We start from the raw sequence: 8681 nt of genomic DNA on the forward strand, positions 1-8681 counted from the left end.
ACATTGCAATATATGTTTTTGGATTTGAGAAGACACATAGCTAGCCTACCCTGATTTCTTTAAATCTGCTAAGAAACTAATTTTCAGATACTTATATCTTTGTATCCTGATGTTGCAAAATTTTAAAATTTTTAAGAATGAGAGATGCTTGACCAAAAAGTCCAAGTTTGAAATATCAAAGATAACCTCAGGTTGCAAAGACTTTGGGATTTAAAATTAAATGATTTAATTAGAATTAAAACTCCAAGGAAATAATTTCTAGCAACAAACTTTAATTTTCTAATCCCTACATCTTTGCGACCTTTTAAAGTAAAGATTTAAGACATCGGGTTAAAAATTGGAGATTGAGCGGCTAGTATTGCTAGTATCGGCTAGTATCGGCTAGTATCGGCTAGTATCGGCTAGTATTAGGGAGGATGTAGGAGGGCGCATACCTTTGAAGTGAAATGTTCCAGTTTTCTAAATGCTAAAGATTATAATCTTGAATTCAAAGAGGATTCGACAGGAAATGCTTTAAAATATCATCATAATGTAAATTGTAAATGAATACAATCAACTTCAAATTAAGACCAATGTAGGACCAGAAATATGATTTTATGTTTTCTCAAAATTCCCAATTAAATGAGAATTTAGAGTTAACAGAACGGAAAGTTTAAAGTCATCATTTTAAATTTATAATTCGCGCAACTAAAAATAAGATTTTTGTTACCAAATAATTTATTTTACTCTTGAAAGCCATTTTGTTTAAGGAAGAAGATTAAATTTAGCCTTCAGGTTATCAGATTTAGAGAGTTTCACAGGTCGTCATTAAGTCGTTTCAGCGTACATTGGATACAAAGCAGAAAACTGTCAGAAAATTCAAATATATGTAAAATATATTGTATATTATAAAGTTCCCAATATAAACGTTTTACTAAAGCTTTGATTGACTAATGAGAAGGATATCCCAGAATAGTTGAGGATATCCCGCAAACAAATCCACAAGAATTCTACAATTTGTCAATCTTACAAATATATATTTAATTCAAGAATATTTAAATAGGGGGAAGGGAAGGAATAGGAAGGGAGGGGAAGGGAAGGAATAGGAAGGGAGTGGAAGATAGGGACAGGATGGAAAGAAGGGGAAGGGAAGGCAGGGGAAGCTGAAAATGCGGGGCGAAAGAAAATGTATAATTACAAGATAAAAATGCTAATTGTTTTGGTGACCCTAGAATTAGTCGGATTGATTCCTAAATATTTACGATCTTTCTAAAGAATAATTTCAGGTTTTTAAACTGAATTTAATTCATTGACACTAACTACACACTAATTGCATTCTAGGATTAGACTTTGCAGTCTATAGAAATATCGTCCTTTTCTACTCAATACTTAATTAGGGTGTGCTCAGAATTTTTCCTACACGCACACACACAGTCACGACCAGACAGACCCGAAATTAATTGATAATTAATCAGACGACTTTTACAATCGTCTTTGAACTATGAAATAGTTTGCGGCATTCATTTCTCAATATAATTTTACAAATATTCACATTATATGTCTTGAATGAATCCAAAAGAATTTGTCCACAACACTGCATACTCAGTTTAACTACCTAACATAGCCTGTAGGCCCTGTCTATTAATCTCGGGTCTTCCTGGTTATAACTGTAGAATTTATTCAAAATTAAAATACAAAAAGCAATAGCAAATAAATCCGAAACGTTTTAATTTAATGAACATTTTTCTTTGGAAAAGCAGAATTTTTCGACTTTGACTGACCATGGTTAAATTAATCTAATTTATCTATGATGTGTATTTAATTGTCCTCAGACAAATTAAACTAAAAGAGCAAATGAATATAAATTTGAAAAGTAATGTTCTATTAAATACATTTGTTGCATTCGATTGAAAGGCCATTTATTTTCTTCCAGAGTAGAGCCATAAAGTAAATGCATATAACAAAAATTCATAAAAAGTATCTTTTGACAATCCAACATTAGTAAATCTGTATAAGAACAGATTACTCTTCTCATGATCTAACTTTGTAATTCATATATCTTTGCAACCTGTCGCCGTAGACCTTTGATATTCCAAACATTTGAATTCTGATTAATAATATTAAAATTTTGAAATATCAACGTTTTACAATATTAGGATACAAAGATAAGGAAATGAAAAAATTAAGCTTGCCGATCGATTAGCTTGGAGTATCTTTAATTTTTTCAAAATCAAATATTAAAGACGACGAAAAAATTTGAGGTTTAAAACAATTAAAAGTATTTCTTCTGGAAAAGAATTAAAATCATAAAGCCTCCCCAAAAATGTTTAAGATTTAATGAAGGTAATCGATTCTAAATAATTACCTGTACCTGTACCTGTACCTGTACCTGTACCTGTACCTGTACCTGTTCTTACCCATAAATATCTCCTATCTCAATCACCCACTTAATCTCTCTGTAAGGATAGCAATAAAAATTCTAGCAAAATACCTCAACGCTAATTTTTACATTTTTTATTTGAATTTCCTAGTTCTGGAGTTTATCAGGTTTATCAGGGTAGGAGTTAATCCTTCTTTTATCTGATTTTATGGAGGGAATACCCTTCCTACCTCATCCGTATACAGGCATAGATATATTCAAGAAACATATACACTAGGAGTACCCTTGCTACCTCACCCCGCACCCGTTGCAGGAGTAGATAATTTTAAGAAATACACAAACAAGGAATACCCTTGCTGCCTCATCCGTATAAAGGAATAGACATTGGAATTAGTAATATCACCGTTACAAATTTAAAGTATCTATAGTTTTACGAAAATATCAGCTTTTCTGCCGGCCCATCTATTTTCTTAGTTTCAGTAATTATCTCTTCTCTATTTGAACTTTTTGACTCAAATTTTTTTATTATTGCTTTGTTAGTTTTTTGCTCGTTTAGTCTTCGCCTTTGTATTTGTTAACCTAGATCTAGATTGCTATGAAAAGTTGCATCAACTTTCAGACTGGATCAACTTAGAAGTGTCGCAACACCGATGTCTTTGATTTTATCTCCCTCACCTACTTATACTTTTTTGTAGCCTTTTTGGGAAATTCAAAACACTTGTTTTTTGGTATACTTTTAAAGTTTTAATCGGAAAAATTCTCATATATTTTACGTTAGAGCTTGCAACCTTTGGCTTGCTGTGCGTTCAGTTTTTCATCTTTGCTCAGATCCTCAGATCCTCAGATCCTTTAATCCTATTTCAGTCAGTTTGTTGCAATATCTTAAATATATCAAGGATGAGCGATAGCTCAATAAATTAGACTCAATCAATTGTCATCCATGATCAATAACATTCAGGATTTATTAATTGATCTCAAGTAGAGTTATTCTCCTCACTCACTCAATGTATCTTTCCAATCTGGCAAATACACTAACAGTGAGGAAATAGCTCAATAAATTAAAGAAAACTTTTTTGGTATCGTCCAGTGATTGTCACTTCAAGATATTGATCAAGAAGGTACAGTCGATGGATCATAAATCTCAGGTAAACTTCATCCAATCATCCACTCAGGAACATTCCATTAACATTCACTTTCATTATTTAGAATTTGTTCACTCGATTCGTCACCATATTTTCCAATTTGGCCAATATACTGACAACAAGAAACAAATCCAGTTTAAAATTGAATTAAAAGGTTCCGTCTCAATTTACAAAAAATAGATCTAGTAAAATAAAAATCTCAGCTTCCTTGTAATCTTATTCCTACGTCAGTCCGTATATTTTCCAATTCAGGCAATATCGCGGTGACAAGAAATATATTTGCAATCTCAATTAGTTAACCAGTATCCTACAAGGTTGTGATTGAATGTTTCGCTACTTAGTGATTTCCCTAAAGACCTAATATATATACCGTGTGGTATTTCTCAGGACCGGATCGTAAGACTCCCTTCTCTCAACGCTCTTCATAATAAAAGGATGATAGTAAGGTTCTGAACGTTTATTTCTCTGAGCCTTCAATCTAAAGAAGTTTAATAAACCCACAGAAAAAGCTTTGAGTGATAAATCATACAAATACAACAAATAATTCACTCAGGCATTAAAAAACTGTGGCTAGGAACCAACAACACATATATAAATATCAATCATACTATAATCAAAACGATAAGCATAAATATATATAAAATTAGTTACCACAGTGATCCCAGAATTCTGGACACGGCTAAAACTTGTAAGACGAATAAACATATACTGATATAAATAATTCACTACTCCGCGAGAAATCTTGCGCCTGCGTAGTCGGTCTGTAAACAGTTCCTAAACTAGTTCTTTCACAATACATTCCGTACAGAACTTCAGGGAGAACTCAGAAATACACAGGGGTGACAAGCAGACTTTATACACGCAGCGTGGCTCGCGTAACACCAGCTTTTAGAGTACTTAAACAAATATAAGTTTAATCGTGTTAGTATGAAATTATTAAAAAACATATTGAAGGACTATTGTCATTTTGAACGTTAGTCTTAATAAACATTAATCCAAAACTTCAAGCGATGTTTAGTTCAATCGGTATGACACCATCAACACCAGAAATCCAAACCGGTTTTTTTTAAAGTTAAAGAGTACATCTTAACATGACATGTTGATTGGTTAAATTTTTAACTTCTTTCTTGAATATCGATTGTAGGATCTAGTGGCGTTTATTATGATCATGTGCGTGCTACTACTACCACAATTTTTATTCAATCACAGACATAAGTCTGAATTTTGTTACGATTAACCGTTATGAACGACGAACCAGAAAATCACATTTTGGGAGGAAAACGAGCTAGAAATGAAGTGGTGTGCAAATACATAAAATAATTTAACACAAGATCTGTTCTCGCAGGAATCTCACAAATGGAAAATGAGGCAAGTGTGATCTGTCGGTTTGAAAGCCCCACAGACTACACTGACTGCTTATCTCCTTTCACAGGGTGGGCTACGAGACCTATAAGTTGACTATGTTTTTACGATAGGGTTTTAGAGTGCCATCTCACGGCCCCTTGTTGAACATAATATCCATTCACGGGTTAAGTTTTACAACTTTTAAAGAAACACTCCAATCTTAAACATGAAACATAACATTTATGAATTCAGTCTTTTTTTGTGTTTCGTATCCAAAGGATCCTTAAATATCCCTGAAAACAGATGTTTGCTGATTAGTCGTGTTTACTTGTACATAATAGAACATGCTGTGGAAAATATCGCATATTTTAGCTGATAATCGATCTCTGTGACTCTCTTTTCTCTGGAAAGCCCCTACCCTGACACAGGGAGATTATTCTCCAGGATAAAAATTTTAGGTCAATTTCCACGTTTTTTAGATTCAATTTTCATTAGATCAGATTACTCTTAGATCAAATTCCCTATTGATTAAAAAGTTTAAAGATCAGATTCCTGAACAGAGAAGCGATCACACCAACTAGAAAGGGAGATCATATCGAGAAATAAAGTAGTTTTTCTATACGGGCGATTGGGATTAAATTGGATATTAAATCAGGCTTTGTTTATTGCTTACCAGTAATAATAAAAATAGGAAGTAAGAATAGATTAATTGGAAGTAAATAGATTAAAGAGAGTTACGAATGAAGGAAAGAAATTAGTGAAGTAGTAGGTAAAGACAAGCACAGGTTAAAATAAGAAAGGAAAAAGAAAAGGAGAAAGGAAGATTAAAAGCCTTTCAAATTGAAACTGAAAAAATTTGTGTTCAAAGGGATTGTTCGCGAAAAATGAAAGGGGGTATATGTTTAGGTTAAAAAATATTCGATGGTGATTGCTAATAATCTTACTTCTATCTGTTGCGTCTAGGGGGAGAAAATTGTCATAAACGACTCATACTGAAGAACGTAGCGTCCATACAAATTCAGAAAGTTGCTTCATTCAACTAGGATTGTAAACAAATCAAATTAATTCCAAACAAATCATTCAGATATTACAACCTATAATCATAGATTATTTTTCGACGCATTCGTATATAGTTAATAATTCATAAAATTTTATTTGTTTCATATATGGTGCAATCTAAACGACGATTTGCTGGCCGCCAGATGTCTCAGCTTTCGTTTTTTTTGCATGATTCCACGTGGCAGAGACACCTAGCGGACACTCCCTTTTAAGGATCATAAAGGAATGGTTTACTCAACTCCTTGTGTTGTGTGCTTGAGTGTCTATATCGGATTTCTTTTTATAAAAAAAAACAATAATAAAGAGAAAACAAAAGATCATAAAAAAAAATAAAAAAAATTAAACAAAAAAAAACTTAGTTTCACAAAAAGAGAACAAAAAAATAAAAAGAGAAGAATTTAAAAAACCTCTGTTGGTCTTTAGAATTTAGTTTCTCAGTAACGTACTATCACAAGAAGAACGGTGAAACCGGTTAAATGGATAAGATGAGGTAATGATAGGAAGTTGTAAAAATAGCTGGGCATTGTGATATAAATCTGCGCCTGCGCGTAGAATATGAAGAATATGAAGATGGAGGGGGGTGGGGAACATGAAAACAGATATTAATAAAAAGTAGAAGTGATGGAAATTTTGCGAGGGTGTAATTGACAGGATACATGTTAAACTAAGATTGTCTGCAAAAAAAAAGCCAGAAAGGAGTTGAGTCTTTGCCACAAACTTTGCATTTATAATCCTTATATCTCTACAGCCCAGTGTCGTAGTCCTTAGATATGTTCAAACTATGAATTCTGTTGGATCAAATAATCGAAGTTTAAAATATCAAAGGTTCACACCGTCAGGTTGCTAAGATATGGGAATTAGAAAATTTGAGTTTGTGGCAAATTCTGAATTCCTTAACAACGAAAAATTATAGAAACAAATAAGATACTATGCAGTTTTGACAACAATGGGAGAAACTGGAAGGCCTACCAGTCTATAGTAAAGCTAATAAAAATTACTAAAGTTAAACAAAAAAATTTATTGTAATGTAACTTTTCGTTCTCTAGATTTTTTACTCTATATCACACGACACACACTAGCTTGGGAACCCAGCTATACCAAGGTTATTGAAAGTTACTCCCGTACACATTCCTTGCACATTCCATGGATTTCCCGAATCAAAATTTGAGGCAAATCGGTCCAGGGGTTCCTGAGCTATGATCGGACAAACAAAGAAACAGAAAGACAAACAGAGATTAGAACTTTATATATTATAATTATTACATACCCAGGTTAAAAAGATATTAGTATTTTTTGGGAAAAGCATAGGCAAATAATAAGTAAAATTTTAGATATTGTTGTAATATTGTAAATTGTTGTAATCTCTGTTTGTCTGGTTGATCTAGAAACCCCGATTTGTCTTAATATTTGATTATGGAGCTTGGAATTTAACTGGTTAATTGTATTGTTTTAAATAGGTGAACAATACTTTGGTTTGGAGGTTTATCCGATTCACAACACCACCCTTTAACCCTATATAAATAGGACATTTTCTTCCTTCCAGGGTCACTTGAAACTACACTTAAAGTCTCTTTAAAGGGAGTGTTCTCGAAAAATGTAAGGGGGTTATAGACTGATATTGAATTCGATTCGATATTAACCTTTAAACTTTAAAAATGTGCATTTTTGTTTAAAAGGTCACACAAAATAATTTTATCTTTTATTTTACCTATTTTAAAGCTGTGATTTCATTGAAAAACGAATGTATCTAATATATCATTATTTTCAGATAATTATACGAAAATTCTAAAATATTATATAATTATTTGTAAAATGTTTGAAAACTTCAAGTGTTTCATGAATTGATTCAAGTTATGAGATTTGTAATTTGTGTTCAGTGTCAGATTCTTCTCATAGTCGACCATGCAAACATACTTAAACATCATCCAGTCAAATAATAAATCTTTAATTTATTCCACTGAAACTATAATCTATTAACAAAGTATTAAAACCTTACCTTAAACAAAACATAAAGATTTTTTTCTATTAAACTTAAACAAACCAATGTGACCTTCAACTTTCTGATTCAAATTTGATCAATTGAACTTAAACAAATAATTGAAACTTTGATTTTATAAATTTTAAATAAAATATAAAACTTTTACATATTAAACTTAAACTTGATTGTAAAAATTTAAGCTTCAAACATGAAAAAATACATGAGATATGAAAATATCGCCTTCATTATCAAAAAGCCTCGAAACGGAATAAATGTTTTCAAAAAATCAGATCATAAAAAATAAAAAATATTATGAAATATCAACTATACACGAATGCGTCGAAAAATTATCGATAATTATTGGTTGTAATATCTGGATGATTTGTTTTGAATCAAATTGATATTTTTACGATCCGAGTTGAATGTTGCAGGTTTCTGAATTTGTATGGACGCTACGTTCTTCGGTGTGAGTCGTTTTTAACAATTTTCTCCTGATATACGCGAGAGATAGATGTGAAATTAGTAGCGATCAAAAGCGGTTATTTTTCGCAATAAGCCTACCCTCTTTAATTTTCCGCGAATACTCCCTTTAAGTTAAACTAAAAATGAAAAATATAATCTAGTTATCAAACTTTTGAATACCATTGAAACTTCAGTTAGTAAACTTTGAAAAAAATAACAAAACTGAAGTAAACTTTTAAAAAAACTAAAATTTTATGCTATTTAAATTTTTTAAAATAATGAATCAATAATTTAATAAAATGTACTAAAATATAACCAAAATAAAATATTTTTATTA

This window comes from Eurytemora carolleeae, unplaced genomic scaffold (assembly GCF_000591075.1).
Source record: "Eurytemora carolleeae unplaced genomic scaffold, Eaff_2.0 scaffold609, whole genome shotgun sequence".
Classification (NCBI taxonomy): Eukaryota; Metazoa; Arthropoda; class Copepoda; order Calanoida; family Temoridae; genus Eurytemora; species Eurytemora carolleeae.